Raw genomic sequence first — 22,040 nt, forward strand, 5'->3', positions numbered from 1 at the left:
GCTTCCAGCTCCCAGAAAAGCACCGCTAATAAGTTTGTTTTCATGTTGTCTGTACGTGGTTGTGGCTGATGAATCACGGCAGGTTCAGCCCTGAAAATCACATTCAAACACATGTGCTTGTCCCAGTCCAGGGATCTTCATTATCCAGGCTGCCTGAGCTTGGCTCCTGGTGTTTTAGCATTAACTTGTGTTTGCCTGAACGAGATTTGGGCAGCCCTACAATTGAGTAAATAGGTTTTTTCAATTCCACAGCGTTAACATCACTGGTACTTGTAATTGCAGATCTGTAGAGTCAAGAGCAGAGCTCACCTGGGAGCGCTGCCTCTCCACCCTGGGCACAGACCCTTCCTTCCTGCACGTCTGTCTGTCCCTTCCGCTGTGTTTGCTCCATTTGGGCTGTCATTGCTTACACAACAGCTCCCTGTGGCCTGCGGCGCTCCAGGTCAGGCTCGGCTTTATCTGAGCAAGCAGCCAGAGCTGTGTGGGGCTGGGGGAGCTCGGGGTGGGAGCTGGAACAGGGATGGATAGCACAGAGCTTGGAGTGTAACAGGGATGGATAGCACTGAGCCTGGGTGTAACCGGGATAGCACTGAGCTCTGGGTGTAACAGGGATGGATAGCACAGAGCTCGGAGTGTAACACAGGATAGCACTGAGCCTGGGTGTAACCGGGATGGATAGCACTGAGCTCGGGGTGGAAGGTGTAACAGGGATGGATAGCACAGAGCTCGGAGTGTAACAGGATGGATAGCGCAGAGCTCGGGGGGGAAGGTGTAACGTGAGGATAGCACTGAGCTCGGGGTGGAAGGTGTAACAGGGATGGATAGCACTGAGCCTGGGTGTAACCGGGATGGATAGCGCAGAGCTCGGGGTGGAAGGTGTAACGTGAGGATAGCACAGAGCTCGGGGGGGAAGGTGTAACACAGATATCACAGAGCTGGCTGCAGCGCTTGTCTGCTGTGGATGCTTAGGGAGAATTACTTCAGAGCTGGGGCTCTGCTTACAGAAGATGTGCCAAAGAGCTTGTCTGAACTCCAGGAGCTGGCCTGCTGGTCAGTGAGCTTCCTTACACCAGCCCCTCTTTAATGGCTTTGCCTGCTCGCTGGAAACACCCAGCAGGGCAGTTGGGCACCTTGAAATGCAGGGAAAGGAATGAAACCTGGTTGTGGTAATTTGCCTTGACAACGTTTAATTGTAAAACTGGGACATGTTGGAATTTATCAGCACTGAGTCACCTTCCATTAATTCCACCTGAGGTCTGATGAACTTTGGGGTGCATCAAAGCTGTCCCTGTTTTCCAGTTGATTCCTGCAATGTCTGAGAGCTGTTGTGGCACCGAAGGCTTTGGACACCAGGCTGTTCCTCCTGTTTCTTAGTCCTGACTTAGTGATCTGTCCCTTTGCCACCTATCCTGGGTTTTTATAAAGGTGAAGCCAGCTAGGGCCGGGTTATGCAGAGCAGTTCCTGGCTGTGGGAATGGGGAGGGTTAAAAATGCACAATAAATAACAGCAGCACAGTCCTGGCTCTGATGTATTCTGCCAAGCGTCCGTGCTGTTTTCAGCCTCATGCAGCTGGCAGTTTGTGCTTCCAATATCTTAGAAAGTGGAGCCATAGAATTTCAATCACCTTCCATCTTACCAGGAGCCTGACTCCTCCAGAATAACTCAGAGGGATTGACTCAACCATATTTTTCATGTTTCCCAAACGAGAGTGGAAATCAGGAAACAGGCAGCAGGGCCATCTCCATCTGAGGAGATGAAGGTCAGAGACACCTTCATTCTCCTCAGCATTTTCCCTCCCAAATGAGTTGTGAGAATGAGCACAGTGCAGGCAGTTAATTGTGAAGAAAGCCAATTCTCGAGGCGTGTGAAGGATGGAGAGCAGGTTCCTCTGACGGAGGCTCTGTGTGCGGTGCTGTCCCCTCCTGCTGTGCCTCAGCCCTCACGCTGATCTACACGAGAGGCACCGCACTAAAATGGCTTTGTGCATGCCTGACCCCAACGGTGTAACCTCCTTTTCCCCCTGTGTGCTGTGCTCTGCAGCATTCCCAGCCCCTCAGCGTCCCTTGGTGTCCCCTGGCACTCCCTGTCCCTGCTCTGCCCATCCTCCCTGCCCAGTGCCCTGTGCCAGAGCTGGCAATGCCCTGGACCAGCTGCCATCTCCTGTTCTGCTCCCTGTACAGCTTTCATTCTTTTGTGTGCAGTGCAGGTGAACAATCCTCAGATTACTCACAACTCTTAAATTTCAGTGTGTGTTGGGGTCAGTCAGGGAATTGCTCCTGTGGCAGCCAGAGCAAACATTTCGCCCTCTCCTACACCGAGGGCCAGACCTGCAGAGCCTTGGCTTTGTCCACCTTTGATAAAAACTGCTGCTTTTCTTCAATGAAACCTTCACCTGTGCTTGTGGCACCCCTTTGCTTTGCACACTCACTGTCTAGAGAGCTCCTCACTCCTTCATGCTGTCTGAAATAATGCCAATGATTGCCTGAGAACAAAATGAAACCCCACCTTCACCTCTCGGTGCCGAAGTTCCAGGGTAGATTTAACCCAGGCCAGTTTCTGTGTGCTGTGCTTTTTGTCTTCACCTGGTTCTACAGGTGCTCATGTTTGTGTTGGATAGCCACAGTACAGCAATTTCTGGATGCCAAATCCCACGGCTTTAGTCTGTCCTCTGCTTTCAGCCCAAGGAATAATCGCAGCAAAAAGCAGGATGGGTGATGGGGTGGAACACAAACAGCTTGGGGGGATGTTCAGGGGCTGGGGGATGCTCAGGGGTGCTGTGGCACAACCTGAATTGTGTCCCAGGCTGGGCAAGTGCTACCGAGCCACTGCCAGGCAGAAATGGCCTTTGTGAAATATTTTCTTTATCAAGAGCTTCAAAGAACCTTTTTAGTTGTGATTGCAAGTCAGATCTCCAATTTTATTATTCTGAAAGGTTGAAAATCAGCTGAATTGTAATGTTCTTTCTTTGGGGTCGCTGTGCAGCGCCCAGCCTGGAAAGGAGGGAGATGCTTTTCATCTCTTCTGAGGCTGAAGCTGGACTTCTTTTGTAGTGGAAACACAACCACAATAGCAATGTGATGAATTTTATGAAAAGCCCAAACCAATGTATTTACATACGGCAAGTATATTCTACCTGCTCCATGTATTGCAGTGTCTGCTGGGCTGCTGTTATTAGAAATGGGCAGAAATTTATAAGGACTTTGTCTGTTTAAAGCATGGAAAAAAAACCCTGAATATCAATTTACAGCATGGGATTTTTTTTCAACTGTAGTTGATGGAAACTGTTTACCGAGTTTTGTGTGAAAACCTTCAACCTGTGAATTTCAATTTCATAGTTCATTCGTACGTGGGAAGTTAATTTGAGCTGTGAGCAGCTCTGATCTGATTAGCAGGGCAGGCGCTCGGGCTGGCTCTGTGCGGTGGGCTCAGGGTCCCTCCCCAGGAGTGTTTGTCTGTCTGTCGTGCTGCTGCTCCTCTCAGAGCTCCTCTGGGGCTGCAGGGACGCAGGACAGCCCACTGAGCACACAAGGCTTTGGGCTGGAAGGGATCCCAGAGCTGATCACGCTCCAGCCCCTGCCCTGGTGCCCCAAGCCTGGCCCGGATGGGGATGGGGATGGGGATGGGAATGGGGATGGAGTTGGGCTGGGGATGCTCCTCCTGCCTCCGGACAGGCTGTGAGACCCCTGCAGCCACCTCCCTCCACATTCAAACCAGGGAATTCTCACTTGGGTTCTGGGTTTCTGCCAGGAGCCTCCATTCCCCTGTGTCCCCACCTAACACAGAGCAGAAAATGCCTTTTCATGTTTATTGCCCAGACACTTGCCCTGGTGTCCGGGATTTTATCCGAAGTGACTCGCTGCAGCCTTGTGGAAATGGCAGGGATGGAAGATGCATCAGCAGTTTTCAGTTTTGTTTTGTTTCCAGGGGTGTCCATCAGCTGCTCAGCGTGAGCTCGCAGGGCTCCTCTGCTCCTCCCTGCAAGGTTTTGCTCAATGAGACAGGTGGGAGAGAGGCAAGGTGAAACAAAGTTTACCTCCTTTCATACGTGTCTAACAGGATACGATTAAATATTAAAACTATGCAGTTAATTCTGCTGTATTTACCAAAAGGAGATTTTCTGAGGAGTGGTTGTTATGGAAACAGTAGCCCTCTGTCCTTCCACTTGGAAAGGATTTATTTTAAGGGAGCTAAAACCCTTTAAATATTCAGCAAGTATAAAAAGGTGAGATCATAATATTCATCTTACATATTCTCTGCAAAGCTTCAAAAACTTCCCTGACACTGAGAGGAGGAAAAGCTCCAGAGCCTGTCCTGACTGTGGAACAGGGAAGGGACCCAAAATGAGGGAATGGGGATGTGGGCAAAGGGAAGGGACCCAAAATGAGGGAACGGGGATGTGGGCAAAGGGAAGGGGAGACACATGGGAGTGCAGGAACCTGTCCAGAGACCCTGCTGGGCACTGCCCTTCCCTTGGGGCACTGCCCTTCCCTTGCACCCCGTGCCCCTCTGGCACTGCTGTCCCTTGCTGTGGGGATATCCCCCGTGTGTGGGGGTTCAGTGGGACACCCCCCATTTGCAAGGGTTCAGTAGGAACAGTGCCATTTTTAGGGTTTTTTGGGAACATCCCCTGTTTGTAGGGGCTCTGTGGGGACACTCCCCAGATTGCTGTTTGTAGGAGTACTATGGAAATGTGCCATTTGTAGGGATGCTGAGGGACACCCCCCATTTCTAGGGGCTCTACTGTTTCTGGGGGTTCAGTGGGAGCAGTGCCATTTGTAGGGGCTCAGTGGGACACCCCCACCTGCAGGGGCTCGGTGGTCTCAGGGCTCTCTGCAGCCTCTCCTCACACCGTGCAGCAGCTCAGAGCGGGTCTCTGTAGGGTGTGGAGGGAATTTTGTGTTCGGTGAACCAGAAATCAGCACCGGGGTGTCTGGGATGGCAGCTGCAAACACTGTAATTTGCTGAACAATCACAGGCGTTAAAAAACCCAACAAACCAGTTCCTGGGCTAATGGCAAAATAACCTACCTGAAGCTGCGGCAGGAAAATTGTTCCCTCAAGTATTTTCAAACTGAAAATCAAGCTTCAGCTTTGCTGCATTCCCGTTTCTTTTGTGCTTGCTTTCAAAAAAAAAACAACATTTAGAGCTCAACTATAGGTTAGAGAATTTTTTCTTCCACTGAAAATGAATTATAAATATACCTTGAATTGGAATTTTCTATTTCTTAACTTTTCTTTGGCTACAGTACACATACTGGTGCGTTGTGTTTCTGTCACTTTCCTGGCTGGGATTTCTTCCTACGGTAGTTATTTTCAGGTCACCCCATGGATGTGGTGAATCTGAGCATTATAATGGGGTATATTATATATATATATATTATATATAAATGACAGCCCCCCCATCCCTGGCAGCCCCTGGGGCTCTGTTCCACGGGCTCACCACCAGCCCTGGCAGCACATGCCAAGCACAGTCCTCTCCTATGCAAGCATTTTGATTTTAATTAGGGAAGGCAGTGCTCGCAAAGTCCCGTCTGAATTCAGCTGGCAATATTTCATTGTGTGCCAGGAAGAGTTTATTAAGCCTCCACATCAAGCAGGAGCTGACCAAGGGATGGGAAATCAATGCTGCTTTAATAAATGTTTTGCATTTGAGAAGGGGACAAGGGGAGCATTGCTTTCAGTGGGACAAGTTGGAGTTAACCCTCTGCCCGAGCTGGGCTGGGTTCTGCCCCTCGGGATGCCGGCACTGGCACTGTTCCCTCCTGCAGGAATTGCAGCATGGTTTTAGCATCAGGGTGCAGGGGCTTCTCACCCAGCGTCTGATCCAGCCCCATTTGCTTTATGGGCTCTGACAGGAGCCCACATAAAATCCGATGGCTTCAGGCAGGTGATTAGTGTAAGCGCTGTGTATAATTAGTGAAGATGTTTATCGTGCAAATTAATGGAAATGAAGGCTTTACTTGTGCACATTAAATTGAAGTGTCTGTGTGGGTATAGATGTGCAATGAATTCTCTTTTATATATATGTGGAGTGCATTCTGCTTTTCTTATTTATATAAATATGTGCGTGAGTGTAATGGATTCAATTTATATATATGTATAAAATGTGCAATGAATTCAATTTATATATATAAATATAATATGTATTATATCTATAATGTGCCATGAATTCAATTCATATATATAAATACAATATATATATTATATCTATAATGTGCAATGAATTGAATTCATATATATAAATACAATATATATATTATATCTATAATGTGCAATGAATTAAATTCATATATATATATACTATATATATATATACACACTATATATATATATAGTATATATATATAATATAAATAAATAAAAAATATAACCTCTCTATATAAGTGCAATGAACTGCAGTATTTTCCTGGCTGCCCCGGGCTGTGGGTGTGCATGCTCCCTGCAGTGCTGCTCGTGCTGTGAGGGTGGCAGAGCATTTGCAGCCTGTGGTGGTGATGCTGTCCCCGAGCCCCATCATCCCTGGGTGAGCATCTCACACCCAGGCCAGGCTGTGTGATAAGGCAGCCAGCAGCACGCCCTGCTCCTCCACTCTGGGATTAAACTCCCAAGCATGCTTAAAGCTATTCCTGCATTTTATCTTAGTTTGTATTGAAAACTGGGTGGGGGAAGGGAATTTGGAGAAACTTGAGTGTTTATAATCCATTCAGTGTTGACCCTTCTTATCTTGCATGTGCTTTGCCCGGGGAGTCAAGAATATTTTATTAGTTCTTAGGGTTTGATGCACTTCCAAATAAAGTCCCTATGCTGGAAAGCTGCTGTCCAAGCACCCTGCTTATATCATCTCCATGAATGTTGCTCCAGAAAAGGAATGTACTGAAAAAATGAAATTCAGAATGAAATGTGAGACGTGGCAATAAACTCCTTGACCAGAAAAGAAGTTATTTTTTAATTCCTTCATTCCCTGGTGATAAAGTCATACCCAAAATAACTGCTCCAGACAGAATTTTGGCTGTGACTCAGAGAACTGCAGGGAACTCTCTGAAAAGTTGTGAGCATGTAGTTATTTCTGTTGCTTTGAGTGGGGATGGACTTGGAATACACCGTGGCAGAGTTGGATAAATAACTGAAAAAACTTTTGGCAGAGTTTGGCACAGAATTATAAACCTGTGAGTCCAGTCTGTGTCCAACTGGTCTTTCCTCCTTGTTCCTTCTCCTCCCAGGAACCCTTAGTGCTCCTCTCTACATCCTGATTTCCTTTGCTTCTGTGTCCAGCCTCTGTTTTCCAGTGGCTGTACTTTCACTTGCTTCTTAATTTTTGGATTTGGGTTGTTTGTTTCCTTTTTAAATTTTTCTTTTTTTTTTTTTTTTTTTTTTTTTTTTTTTTTGCTAGTCTACCTTGAAGCACAGCAGAAGGATAGAAGGATGCTTTGGGGTGGAAGAGCATAAAGGTGCCTTGTTGCAGACTTCAAACAAACTCTGCCACAAGTAAATCCATATCAAATTCACATAAAATTGGTTGGCTGGGATGCTTTTGATGTGCTTGAGTTAGGGTGCAGAGAGCTCTCAGCAGAGATTTTCCGTGAGGATTCGCGGGTCAGTCGGGTGCTGCTGTGGGCAAGCCCAGGTGCGGGCAAACCCAGGTGTTTGCTGTGGGTGTGCCCAGGTAAGGGCAGCCCCCTCTGCCCCCCTTGGCTGGGCCATTCCTGTCCCTGGTGCTGGCATCCCCAGCCTGGCTGGGGCATCGCCCCTTTGGGAGCCTGGCTGGATTTATGGGGCAGCCCCTGGTGGGGCACACGGGCTCTGGAAGGGGCACTGGGCCATTCCTGTCCCTGGTGCCGGCATCCCCGGCCTGGCTGGGGCATCGCCCCTTTGGGCACTGGGCCATTCCTGTCCCTGGTGCTGGCATCCCCAGCCTGGCTGGGGCATCGCCCCTTTGGGCACTGGGCCATTCCTGCTCCCTGGTGCTGGCATCCCCAGCCTGGCTGGGGCATCGCCCCTTTGGGCACTGGGCCATTCCTGTCCCTGGTGCTGGCATCCCCAGCCTGGCTGGGGCATCGCCCCTTTGGGCACTGGGCCATTCCTGTCCCTGGTGCCAGCATCCCCGGCCTGGCTGGGGCATCGCCCCTTTGGGCACTGGGCCATCCCTGCTCCCTGGCAGAGCTGTGGGCTGTGCAGGGGGAGAGGAGCCTGCTCTGGCTGAGCTGGAGGTGCCACACAGCTGCTTCTGCTCTGAGCCCTCCACTTATCACTCTGCTGAAGTAAAGAGCAATAGAAGAGTGCGATGGTTTTTCACTATTTGTATTTTGAAAAGAGAATTAAGGCAATGTTGTTTTTTCATTATTTTTCTGGTGTTCTGTGGGAACTGTGGGGCTCCTGCTCCGCTGCCTGCTCTGGAGCTGCTGATTTTGCATAGGGGAGAAGAGCCCAGTGGATCAGGCTGGACTGGGAGTCCCTTCATTCTGTGAGCCTTTATCTCATATTTCCTCTCTGCCAGCCACCCCTGGGCACAGGCTGGCACAGAGTGTTCCCCAGCTCGGGGCCCAGCAGCACGGAGCTGTGCTGACCCTCGGAGAGTGCCCTGGGGCTGCCCCTGCAGCTGGAGCTGCTCTGTCTCACAATGCACAGCTGCAGCTGGCACGGATTTGGGCTCCGGGCCCTCGGTCGGTGCGGGTGCCCCATCGGAGCCAGAGCTGCGTGTGACCCTGCTGGCCGGGGCCGAGCCGTGCCCCCGCAGTGCCAGTGACGGTGCCAGCGCCATCCCCAGCACGGGGCTCAGCTGGCGTGGGTGGGAGCTGGTGGCGGCCCCACCGGGCTCCCCTGGGCGCTGGGACGGGATGTTTTCCACCAGGCTGCACTGCTCTTGCTCTATTACATGCTCCCTTGCCTCTCAGCTCGAGTTATTGCCTACATGCATGGCTAGAGCCTTCGGAAAAAAACTAAGCATGTAATTAAGAGAGTCAGTGTGTTTTACGGGGATAGCGACTAAAGGAAACAGCTTTTCACTTTAGGATTTGTGAGCGCCTGTCAGAAGCGATTTGTGGCGGAGGGAGGTCAGTCGGGAGGGAGCGGCTGCAGCGGGGTCCGGGCCCGGGTGCCTCCTCCCGGCCGCTCCGTGTGCCGGGGCTGCCCGAGCGGGACCGGGACCGAGCCCCGAGCGGCACCCCGGGACCGGACAGCAACGGGATCTGTCTGCGGAGCGCCGGGGCCCGGAGCGGCTGCCGCGGGGTCCGGGCCCGGGTGCCTCCTCCCGGCTGCTCCGTGTGCCCGAGAGCATCCCGGCACCTGCCCTTGGAGGGCAGCAGGGCCGCTGCTTTGGGACCAGCCCTGACACCCCGTGGGACAGTGGGATGTGCCAATGGGACAGCAAAATGTCCCCATGTGACAGTAGGATGTCCCTGTAGCACAGCAGAGTGTCCCCATGGAACAGAGAGGTGTCCCCATAACACACAAGGATGTGCCCATGGGACAGAGGGATGTCCCTGTAGCACAGCAGAGTGTCCCCATGGAACAGAGAGGTGTCCCCATAACACACAAGGATGTGCCCATGGGACAGAGGGATGTCCCTGTAGCACAGAGGGATGTGCCCGTGGCACAGGAGAGTGTCCCCATAGAACAGAGGGATATGCCCATGGGACACAGGGATGTCCCTGTAGCACAGAGGGTGTCCCCACGGGACAGAGGGCTGTGCTGTGGCACTGGGGACACTGTGGCAGGGCCACTCTACCCGGGACAGGCAGGGGACGGGCAGGGCATGGCTGGTGCTGCCTGCTCCGTTCGGGGCAGGGGGGAACCAGGGACCTGTGCCGCACCGTTCCCCTCTCTCCTGGCCCAGAGACAGCCCCCAGCTGCTGCCGCGGCACCGGCCCTGCCCTCCCTCCGTGGTGTTTTCCCCAAAATGCCCCAGGAGCTTGCACAGGGGGATGCCACAGCAGAGCAGGGCTGGGACAGGGCTGGTGCCACCAGCTGCTCCTGGCAGCCTGCTGTGCTTTGGGATCTGCAACAGCTCCTGGGGCTGGGCTTGGCTTTTCCCAGCCTGGCACTGATTTTCTCTCCTTCAGCTCATTAACAAGGGCTGTGAGGTCGTCAGGCCTTCGGATTTGCCTTAAACAAACAGATTGGCCAATTTAGCAATGAAGGAGGAGAAGGGACTTTGAGGCCCTCTTGTGAAAGCCGCGGGGAAGCAAGCAGCAGTGACTGGATTAGGCAAAAAAGTGGTTTATTTTTGAGGGGATTTGCTGACATCTATAAACAATGGCAAGGGCAGACACACAGATACACAGATAAATAAAGACAAGGTAAAATAAGGAGCGTGCTGAATATTTAGGTGGTTGTGCTCTGCAAATACCTAAAGAAGTGGCATATTAATGTATCTTACTTGTTTTCCAGTAAGTCATTAGTCGCTTAAGTGAAGTTGCTCATGCCATTTTTCCTTTTCATTAAATATTCATGTTTACTAATGGAAATTGTCTTGACAAATTGGTCAAACTGAGCAGCTTATGAATTTATGCCATGGACTAAAAAAAGTTGTTTTGAAACTCTGAGTGAGCTGAAGTAATTCTTAAAATCATTAACACTTCATTGATTTTATAATTAAAAAAAAATCCCTAGAATAAATAAAGCATCTTTTAAGTGTAGCATGGCAGTTTATCTCAGTGCTTAGGATTAATATTACATTTTTTTCCCTGAAAATATCCATGAACTTCTAAAGATGCTTTTTTATTGCCAAGCCTTAGGATTCACTCCTCCCCAGCAGCTCTGACTGGGGCTGTCACTGTTTCCAAGGGGCTCTTTGTTTTTGGGTGAGTGCCAGGGAGCTGCAGGTGATCTGGAGCTGTCCTGCAGAGTGGCCCAGAGCTGTGGGACAGGCTGGGGCTGGCAGAGCCCACCTGGGCACAGGTGTGACCCCACGGGCTCCTGAGCCCTGTCACTGTGTGAGGGGACAGGGACAGGCCAGGCTGGGCTGGGACGGGCACACCTGCCACGGGCAGGGGGAAATGAAGAGTTCCTGCCCTAAAATGGCCCAAACTGACCCTAAATGAGCCTCAGGTAGCAGCAGGAACCCTGCCTGGGGCTGGGGGGCTCTGGGAGCCCCTGGGGTAGGGGCAGGAGCATTCCATGGGATGAATTCCCTGGGGATCCAGCTGATGGAGCTCAGGTGGGAGGCACGCCACCCGAGGCAGCAGTAACGAGCACTAATTAATGGATCTCTATCTCCTCAGAGCGTGTGGCCAAAGGCTTATGATAAAGCCAAGTGGGTGATTTTTCACGGAGACCGATTGAGCCCATTAGCCAACAGCCCATAACTGGTTTACAGAGACTAACACTGCGATTCTCTGCCCGAGGCACGGCTCCTGGAGTGTCTGCAGGAGGGGTGAGAGCTTTCCAGCACACCCGCTGCTCTTCCTCTGTTTGCATTTCAGCTGACACCGTCTGGTGTAACCGCTGCCTGACCCCAGCAATCAGATGGGTCCCAAGCCCTGTGGTGTGCTGTGTGGGGGCACAGAAAGGCTGCAGCCCTGTGCTGTGCCCAGCAGGGAGCCCCTGTGCCCATGGGGTGCCCTGGGGATGAGGAGGGCGATGCCCATGGGGGTGCCCTGGGGAGGAAGAGGAGGGCGATGCCCATGGGGTGCCCTGGGGAGGAAGAGGAGGGTGATGCCCATGGGGTGCCCTGGGGATGAGGAGGGCGATGCCCATGGGGTGCCCTGGGGATGAGGAGGGCGATGCCCATGGGGTGCCCTGGCAATGGGAGGAGGGTGATGCCCATGGGGTGCCCTGGGGAGGAAGAGGAGGGTGATGCCCATGGGGTGCCCTGGGGAGGAAGAGGAGGGCGATGCCCAAGGGGTGCCCTGGGGAGGAAGAGGAGGGCGATGCCCATGAGGTGCCCTGGCAATGGGAGGAGGGCGATGCCCATGGGGTGCCCTGGGGATGAGGAGGGCGATGCCCATGGGGTGCCCTGGGGAGGAAGAGGAGGGCGATGCCCATGGGGTGCCCTGGCAATGGGAGGAGGGCGATGCCCATGGGGTGCCCTGGGGAGGAAGAGGAGGGCGATGCCAGGGCTCCTGCTGGGGCTGGGGGGCTGCAGCTCAGCCCTGGCAGCAGCAGCTGCTGGGGCCCTCGTTGCATGGAGCCCAGAATGACAAATGCAGGATTCTCAGTCCTGCAGAGCAAGCAGCACTCTGGCCCTGCCCGGTGCCCAGCTCTCTGCTCAAAGCCGCTGAGCAGCCCCAGCAGTGCGAGGGCAGAAGGTGTTTCATTCCTCAGCTCCAGGCTCCCTGGGATAAGGAGTGCTTTTGGCATCCATCTATTTCCTGACTGGTTTTCATCTGCCTGCAGATCAGGCTCCGGGGCAAACAGGAGCAGCAGAGGGGCCGGGCTGCAGCTGCAGCAAACATCACAGCGTGTTCCAGCAGCCCTGCTGCCTTCAGCTGGCCAGCCCGACACAGCTGGAACCTGCTGCTGCCGTGGGAGGATTGCACCTCCAGCTGCCCAAACAGCCACGGGATGAACACCTCGTGGCCAGGACACTGTTTGTGAAGAACAGTTTATTTACATTCTCTGCAACACGTGATGAGAGGACAAGGCACTCTGCAGTACAGGGACAAATCTTGTTTAAAATGTATTCCTGGGTATTGCATGGAATGGAAAACATGAACTGGCATTTGGTATTTTCTGGGGTGCTTGGTTTGTTTGTTTTTCCATGTGCATTACATTTTCCTTCAGACACTCCCATCTAGATTGGTTGATGAAGATCTCCTGGAGGTTCACAGCTTTTCCAAGGTTGCTGTCTCTGGCTATCCAGCCTACCTTGGAAGGCTTCCAAGGCAAAAATGTCAAAATTAAGCTCAGCATTAGGCTTTCATTTCTGGTACTTTATATTTGGGTTCATCAGGATTTAGCCAGGAGTCTCAGGATCCCATAGGGCTGAATATGATCTTGCTAAACAAATACTCATCAGTGTTCTATTCCTATACATCCTCCATGATCCCATGATTTATCTTTGCTTCTGTCTTTTACAGCTTCTGTGGATCTTTAGAGAAAGCTCTTTGCTGAGCTTAGTTTAACAAAAACAAACATTACACAAAATTTGTTCTGGATAGAAATGCGCCCCGATTCCAACTCCAGGAAGATTTTCTCTAGACTTCCTCTTTTGCACTTTTTCCTTTGAGAGGAAGGAGATTGCTCCTGGGAAGAGCTGGATAATCAAACCAGAGACTGCACACCTTGGAGGAGCCCGTGGGGGGAGCCTGAAGGGGTTGGAGTGGTGGAGCTGGATGGTGAGACCATGTCGGGGTGTCCTGGTGAGGGTCTGCACTTCAGGGTGACACAGGTGATCCTGTCCTGTCCTGAGTGACAGAGGTGACACAGGCGATCACACAGCTCCTGTCCTGCCCTGAGTGCCTTCTCCTCATGGCTACAGGAGTTAATCCACCTCAACAGTGACAAGATCAACATTTAACTTGCAATCTTTAAAACGAAAAAAAAAAAAAAAAAAGGCACAAGAGCACAGGACAAAGGAAGGGGAATTTCTCCCTGGTTTGAGACAGTAAATGTCAGAGTTATGTAAGAACTTTGTCTGGAGTGAATCAGGACAGGAGTGATATGAAATGTCTCAAATGCCATCTGCTTTCAGCTCAGTCAGTGCTGCTGAGCCCTGGGACTGTGGGTGAGGAGCTGGGGGCTCAGTCAGGGCTGGGGCTGGGCACAGGGGGCTCGGCCCAGCGGGACCGTGGGGGTGGCTCTGTGGCTGTGGGCTGTGATTCTCCACGGGTTTTATTTGGTATTGTCTGATGTCACTCACTGTTTTATCTTTTAAAGTGATAAAATGACCTTTTGTTTCCTAAGAGCAGGTGGCAACCCGAGCAACCTGGTGCGGTGGAGGAGTCCCTGGCCATGGCACGGGTGAGATTTAAGGTTCCTTCCCACCCAAACCATCCTGGGATTTTGTGATGGTGATTTTGTGATTTTTGGGATTTCTGATGCAGAGCTGTGCCCGTGTGTGAGTGGTTGGCACTCCCTGGGCAGCTCCAGTGCTGTGACTGCAGCGTGCTGATGGGGGTCCCCAGTCTGCTCTGTCCCCCAAAGCTCCATCCCAGGCATGGCAGGGACACCCCAGGCTGCTGCAGGGACTGCATTCATGGCAGGCAGGGAGCTCCAGCAGCCCCAGGTCTGCAGCAGGGCTGCCTCTCCCCGTGCTCAGGGATCATTATGTGCTGCTCTTTCAGCCAGCAGAACTTTCATGTCTTGCAAATTAAATTCTCGGGCAAAATAATTACATGGAAATGCTGCTGGGCTGTTATTCACAAGGGGCCAATTTTGTAGCCATTTGTTGGCATTTGAAAAGTCAAATTTCTTGTGCTGTAACATATGCAACATATAATTCAAAAACAGAACATGAAAGGCTGCAATCCAGTCAGCAGATGTAAATTGTGCAGAGAGCTGGACATCAGAGAAGAAATGAATTCCCCGAGTTAAGGGGAATGAGCACTTGATTTCAGCTGTGCTTCGTGCCCCGAGTGCCACTGGCTCCTGTGTGCTCCAGAGTGTTTTTCTGGATGTTTTTCCAGCTGCAATCCTGGTATGCAGGGCTCCCTCCCTGCCCTCCCCAGGGATGCTCTGCCAGCCCCATGGCCCCATGCTGAAGGTAAGGAAAGATTTCCCACACGGGTTTGCGTCCATAAGGATCACCATTGGCAATAACTCTGTACTGAGAGCAGCAGTGAAGAGCCTGAGCCGTGTTCCCTTGCTGTGGGGAGTTTCATGGGTACAGACGCAATTCTCCAGGTATCTGGATTGGAATTTTGCACAAACTCCTCAGGAACAACAACACCAACACCTTTCAGTGAGAACAGTTTGGCCTCTGCTGTTCTTGTTACTGTGGGCATCCCCAGAAATGGCCAATTGCTGCCCAGTCTGGATGTTATTTAATTTTAAACTATTCCTCTCTGCCCTATGCAAAGGAAAGCTTTAGAGATGCACAGGGAGCTGGCAGAACATGTTTGTCACCATTACCACGACAGAAATTCGTTAGCACACGTGTGGTGTGTGGTATTTCTGCATGGTTTCAGTTTTCCCTGTGTGAGTACAGAATGGTTCCTGTGTGTGACCTGTAGAGCCAGCCGGCACTGGGACCCTGCAGCAATCAGTGTTCTGCCCCTGAGGGAGCCAGCTGGGCCTTCACTGTCCCCCGGGGCTGTTGTGGAGCCTTTGTCCCCAGCCCTCACCCGCTGCCATTCCCTGCCAAGGTTCTCTCTCCCTCTCTTGTTGTCTCTGCGGTGCCCCTGCAGCACCAATGAGCCCAGTCCCCTTGGGGCTGTGTCAGGGCACCAACCAGCAGTAATTGCTGCCCAGCCCCACAGGAGGCTCAGTGCAGGAGGGGCTGAGGATTATGCAGTTCTCTGTCCCTGGGAGGTGTTATTGTGGGAAATTAATTAGCTCGGAACTATCGGAAATATAGCGGGAGAGCTGAGGATTGCTGGGGCAGAGACGGAGCAGTGTGTTTGGTAAAAATGGTAAAGAGTGAGTGAATGGTGTAATTTTAAGTTAAAATTGCTTCTTCCTCCTGTGGGACTGTATTGTTCTGAATATGAAGCTGTGCAGTGAAGTTTTTGAAGGCAGACAGCTCTACTCTCTGCTGCTCATGAGCGAGGCACATGCAGGGATGGGGAGGTGACCGTGTGCCTTTGCAGGCTGCTCTGGGGTGGGCAGAGCCCTCCCAGCAGTGGCGGTGGCACAGGGAGCAGCCAGGGCCCCCCGTGTCCCCCAGACACCCCCAGACGGGGTCAGCCCCTTGAACCTGCACAGCATTCAGGTCCCAGTGGATTTCCCCTCCTTTGTGTTGGTCCAGCTCCCTTTACTCCAGATTTTTAACACAAAATCTGACTGCTCTGTGTTAGATGGGCTGGAACAGAGCGTTTGTTGTGTTTGATGCAGAGCTCAGGGGGTAACTGCTGCCCCCGACCCTCATTGCACCCTGCATGTTGGAAATGAGCCACATTGGGGGGACAGGAGAGGGGATGGATGTGGGGTCCCTCCGTGGTGTCCTGATGGGAGAGGCTGCTCATGAATCCAGCTTGGTTTTGTGCTTCGTGCAGGCAATTCCCGTCTCCCTGCTTTAAACTTGGAGGATGAGAACTTGGGCAAATGTAAAATGTGGCTGGATGGGGTGCCCAGGCCCTGCTCTGAGAGCAGCTGTGCCAGGAAAATAACAGGCTTTGGGGCTGTTTGTGTCTGTAGGAGATTTAGCAGCACACTCAGGAGGGGTTTATCTCAGCAAGGGGGGAGATAGGGCCTGAAATGGATTTTCATGCTCAGAGCTTCCAAACACAAGCACTGTGCAGCTTTCTGTTTGTTTTGCAAATCCTTATCATCCCACAGTTATTGCTTGTGAAGTGGAGCAAAAAATGAAAGGCAGAGAGGGCTGATGGCAGGGCTGTGCTCTGTGCTGGCTTAGCGGTGTGCTCTGGAGGAGCAGAGTGTGCCCAGAGCTCCCAGACAGGATCTCACTGAGCCAGCAGCTCACACGGGGCTCGGGGAGCTCCTGGGCTCTGGCTGTGCTCAGCCTGGGCTGTTTATAGACAGCTCCTCTCCGGGCTCTCTGAGTGACTGCAGGGCTCAGTATTTGATTTCTGCAGTGACTGAATTCTCATTGAGTCCCAGAATGGGTGGGGTTGGAAGGGCCCCTAAAGCCCATCCAGTGCCACCCTGCCATAACGTGAGGGACAGCTCACATTGTCCCTTCACTGTCCCAGGTGCTCCAAATCCATCCAGCCTGGCCTTGGGCACTGCCAGGGATCCAGGGGCAGCCACAGGGCACCTGTGCCAGGGCCTCACCACCTTCACAGCCAGGAATTTCCTGCCAATGTCCCACCTATCCCTGCCTGTTTCTGCCTGGTTTTGATTTGCTTTCATTTCAAGGCAGAAGAGGAAGAAGCAGAATTGTACTGCTGATGAAATGTCCCACCAGAGCTCACCTGGTGAGGCTGAGCTGCGGGTGGAGGGAGGTGGGGTTGGAGTGTCAATAAGGGGAATTTGCTGTCCCATTAATTACAAACATCCAACATGGGCCAATCACAGATGCACCTGTTGCATCCCACAGCAGCAGATAACCATTGTTTGCATTTTGTTCCTGAGGCCTCTCATCTTCTCAGGAGGAAAAACCCTAAGGAAAGGATTTTCATAAAGGATATCTGTGACAGAGCTGCCCCTTCCCTCCCTTTGCCCTGAGCAGGCAGCAGAGAGGGCAGGGAAAGCCCTGCAGAGCCCAGCCAGGCTGTGCCAGCTCCCATCCCACCTCTACAGATAAATTACCCGTGGAACTGGGAATGCTCACGTTCCAGGTGAACGCTTGATCGGCATGGGTTTTGTGTTTCCCAGAATGTGTATTTTGTTGTTTCTTAGATGTTTTGAAGTAGAACTTTTTATGGATAATTGAATGATAACACGTAATAACAGCACAATTTTACCAGCAGTTTAAGTTCCTTTGTAGCATCATTATTGTCTGCAAACGTGCCTGAACATTTCCTTCCCATCCCACCCTGTTGGGTGGTTTCTGCCTGCTCAGGGTGGCCAGAGCCTTCCTCCAGGTCAGCTCCTCCTCATGGCCCTGGGGACACTCAGCACCCCCAGAGTGGGTTCTAACAATGCTGATTATCAGAGAGGTTAGGACATCCATTTGTGTGCAGTGCCTGGGGGCTGGAGCAGGATCCCTCAGCGGGGGAGAGAGGGGAGTTTGTGCTCTCTGGGCTGACAGGGCTGCAGCCTCGTTAGGGAGAGCAGTGCCGAAGTTCAGATGCAATCCCACAGCTTTGGCGTTGGGAATGGGAGCTCCAAGAGCAGCAGAGAAGCTGTGCCAGCTGTGCTGATGTGGAGTGAAGGCTGGTTGCTGTGGGGGGACAGAGGAGCCTTTGGCTGTGCCCGTGGGGCTGAGAGGAGCTGAGGTGCTGTTCCTCAATGGAACAATTCCTGTGCAGGACGAGAGGCATTTCTGGTTTCCCAATAACAGTTTCATTTGTCTGACCCAGGTAAAGGACATTGTGTTCACAGAGTGACTCAGGGCACCCACGGCGTGTGTGTGTGTGTGAATTGGCTGGCAAGGAGGGCAGGAGGCTCTGCAAGGCACTGCTGGTGTGCCAGGCCGTGAGTTCAGCCCAGAGCTGGGCAGGAGAGCAGCACGGGCTCCTCATGATCGCCCTGCTTCCATCTCACCCAGCTGCTGGGGCTGGGCAGAGCTTCATTAGAGCCAGAAACTGTGGAGAACACCAGCCCGGAGTGCTGCTGGTGCTGCTGGTGCCCTGGCCAGCCCTCCCTGCCTGCTGTGTGCCCGCTGCTGTGTGCTGGTGTGGCTGCCAGCACCAGGGTGTGGGGCTGGGGAGGCTGTGGGCAGGTGGCTGGGACAGTCAGGGCTCTGGGCACAGAGTGGGGACAGTCAGGGCTCTGGGCACAGAGTGGGGGCACTCGGGGCTCTGGTCACACTCTGGGGACAGTCAGGGCTCTGGTGTCACACTCTGGAGACACTGCTGCATGGGGGCTCTGCCAGCTGTGACAGAGCTGGCAGAGACATCCCAGCTGGATGCAGGCACCCCAGTCCAGGCTCCAGCCCTTGCCAATGCCAGGGCAGCTGTGGTTATTCCCTGTGTGTGCAGCTGTTATGCCCTGTGTGTTGCCCTCTGCTGCAGGTGTTTCTGCCAAGGGTTTTTGCTCCCAGGCTGTGCCAGAGCTGCCCCCTGGTTCAGGTGTTTCTGCCAGGATTGCTGGTGGAGGTCCCTGAGCCAGGCAGGAGCTAGGCAGGAGATGGCACCGAGGGGATGGCAGCAGGGGATGGCACTGAGGGGATGGCACCAGGGGATGGCAGCAGGCAGGCAGGGCACAGCAGCGTGGTGACAAGCAGCAGCTGGAGCTCAGGAGGATTTCTTTCAGACGTGGAAAAGATGAAAAGTGCGCAGGGATGAAAGGCTGAGAAGAAGTGAGACTCCTCCAGCAGCAGCAGCAGTGTTCACTCAAAGTGCCTGAGACAGAAAAGCATCTCCACCCACCCCTTTTCCCCTCCTCTGGCAGCAGCAGGCAGTAAATTACCCTGCTCATCCTAGCGCTGGTTATTGAGTGGTTGGGCAAGATGGAGTCAAATTATTTGCATGTTCAAAGAGAGAAGATAAAACCAGACTGCAGCATATTTTATGGCTTTTATGAAATGTTGATGTATGTTGTTGGAGTAGAAGGAAAGGCAGCACCGGTGCTCGAGGGCAGAGCTCCTCTCTGGGAACCTGCTGCTGAATTAATGTGAGCAGAGTCAGGAGAAGGCAGGAAAATGCTGGAAAGTTGGGAAAAATAAATGTTTTATATTTGGGCTGTGTAGTAAGAAAGGCACCTGAAAAAATCTGATTCCAGCGCAGCCTTAAGGTTGTATATTTAGCATTTATAACTCAAATTTGGGCAGTGGCTCATTAGAAACCAGGAAAATGGAAAGAGCGGGACAGGGAAGGAAAACAAACAGTTCAGACAGACAGTGTGGGGCGTGAGTATGTTTATGGATTTTTAAGCTAAAGTTTTAAATGTGTTTTTCAAAGGACAGGCTCTGCTGTGGGACTGACACCTTCTCAGTGTGGTTGTCAGCTGTCAGCTGCAATTATTTCATGTGTCCATCTGCTGCAGGGCTGGCTTGTGCGTGCGCTGGGACTGCAGCTCCTGCAGGAGCAGCCTGGGAGCCTGGCTCTGCTCAAAGAACCAGGGAAAGCAGAGATCCCAGATTGCCCTGGGAGAGGGCCCCGGGTGGACTCCAGCCAGGATGGACGCGTCGCTGTCCCCTCTGCAGCCGGAACGGTGGCTCCCGTCCCCGCAGGGCTGCTCTGGCCTGGTGGGGCTCCTCTCCTGCCCTGGGTCCTGCTGAGCCCTGGCTGAGCGGGCAGGGAGGGCAGGCTTTATAATTAATGCAGGTATGTGTTAAGATATTGTTAATTACAGTATAATTGCCATTGTACAGACACACACGTGCAGCTGTTTGGCTGTACGTACAAGTGGGTTCTGTGATTGTGTGCGCCCGTGAATTTGTGACAGCTGCAGCATGCTGGTTTCAGGGTAGAAGAACTGGAGTTTAAATGCTGGAGAAAAAATGCAAATGCCAGAGCAACGGGAAGAGCTCAAGGTGCTTTGCAGGCTGAGAACAGGTAAGAGCCTGTGGTGCCTCTCTCACCCAGGCACACGCAGGAGCCAGCCAAGCAGCTCTGCAGGAATTGCTAAGAGAAGCATCTCCTGTTTTGTTTTCAGCTGTAAACTAACAACCTGCCCATTTGCATACCTAAATTGTCTGGTGGTGCTGCAGCAGGAGAGTGGCTGCTGCCATGGGAGGCTGCTGTGAACTGCTGGGGATCTGCCACATCGAATTAGGCATTTTGCTGTTGTTTTGGTGAATGAATTCCAGAGAATGCAGTCAGTAATTAGCTGCAGTATGGCACCCGGGGAGCAGTGGGGAGACACTAACCGGGTGTGAAGGACTCATCTGCAGAACTCCCAGAACCCCAGCCCAGTCTCACACACACTGCAGGGAATCCTTGGCAGGGTTCAGTGAGTTATTTGCCAAAAAGGTTCCTCTGGAAGATGGAAATGAATTAGAAATGTGGGGATTCACTGTGATACACCTGCCACAGGTAGGTGGCCTGGGGATGGCCTTGGGTTTGAGTCGATGAAAAAACCCCAAGCATATGTTAAACTGTTCTCCACGTGAGGATGTCTCTAATTTCATCATTACACTTCTAACAAACCTGGCAGCCTCTCCCTTCACCAGTGACATCTTCATTTTGTTGTTTCCTAGGGGTGCAGTGTCTGTCCTGGCTTGGAGGGCTCCTGGTTCCAGGTGTGGGAGGTGGAGCCAGCCAGGGCGTGAGGATGGTGCAGGGCCCAGAGAGCAGCTGTGCACACGGACTGTCTGTCTGTCTGTCTGTCTGCACAGGGCCAGCTCTGAGGTGCGTGCACTCCTGCAGCTGTGGGAACACAGACATGGCTTTCCTGAAGCATTTCTGAGTGTGCCACCATTGTCCCATCCCTCCGCACTAAAAGACACATACTGTTCTGGGTGGTGTACTTTAAATCTGATTTTTAGAAAGCAAACCATTCAAACTATTCCGTGGGGTCTGTCCACTGTCATAAGAGGTGAGAGGTGAAACCTGGCATCTGGGGCTGGCCCGTGGGGTACAGGGCTGGCCCTGCAGTGCTGCCCTGGCACAGCAATGCCCCCGGTGCCAGCACCTCCTCACCCTCCAGGGTGTTCCCGTGGGTTTCCCTCCTGATCCAGAGGCCATGGAGCAGAGAGGGGCCGGTGCTGAGGAAAGCAGGGTGTGCCTCTGGCTGGGCTTTGGGCCTGGAGTGTTCCTGGCTGCTGGCTGCCCTGCCGGTCTGTGCCCGCCGTGCCAGGGCTGCAGCTGGCACCGATGCCTGAGCCCAGCAGTGATCCCAGTGATGCACACCCTGCCCGTGTGGCACACCGTGCCAGGGCCGCAGCCCCAGGGCAGCACTGCAGAGCTGGTGTGCGGGTGCAGCACAGGCGGTTCTGGGTGAGGGCCCGTCCCCGGTGCCCACCAGCCTGCCCACGGTCCCCGGTGCCCACCAGCCTGCCCACGGAGCCTGCTGTGCCCACCAGCCTGCCCACGGTCCCCAGTGCCCACCAGCCTGCCCACGGTCCCCGGTGCCCACCAGCCTGCCCACGGTCCCCGGTGCCCACCAGCCTGCCCACGGAGCCTGCTGTGCCCGCAGCTCAGAGCTCTGTGTGAGCTGTCCCCAGCGTGCAGAGTGATTTTCCTCCCCAGCTCCTCCATGACCCAGTTCCCGGCTCAGCACATGCACGCAGCCACGGGAGAGAAGAACACATTTCTGTTTGAATGAGAAGAGTTGATTACTATTTTAAGCCCCTTATCACGTAAAAGCGTTTCGAGCTCAAACACCGCACTCGTCTCTAGCTGTGAGGTAACCATGAAGGCTTCTCCCTCCTCATCCCCAGTTTGGCAGCCCTGGAGCTGCAGGAATTCAATCCCTCGGTGTCTCTGCTGTGGTCG

The sequence above is a fragment of the Melospiza georgiana genome, chromosome 15, assembly GCF_028018845.1.
Source record: "Melospiza georgiana isolate bMelGeo1 chromosome 15, bMelGeo1.pri, whole genome shotgun sequence".
In the NCBI taxonomy this organism is placed as follows: Eukaryota; Metazoa; Chordata; class Aves; order Passeriformes; family Passerellidae; genus Melospiza; species Melospiza georgiana.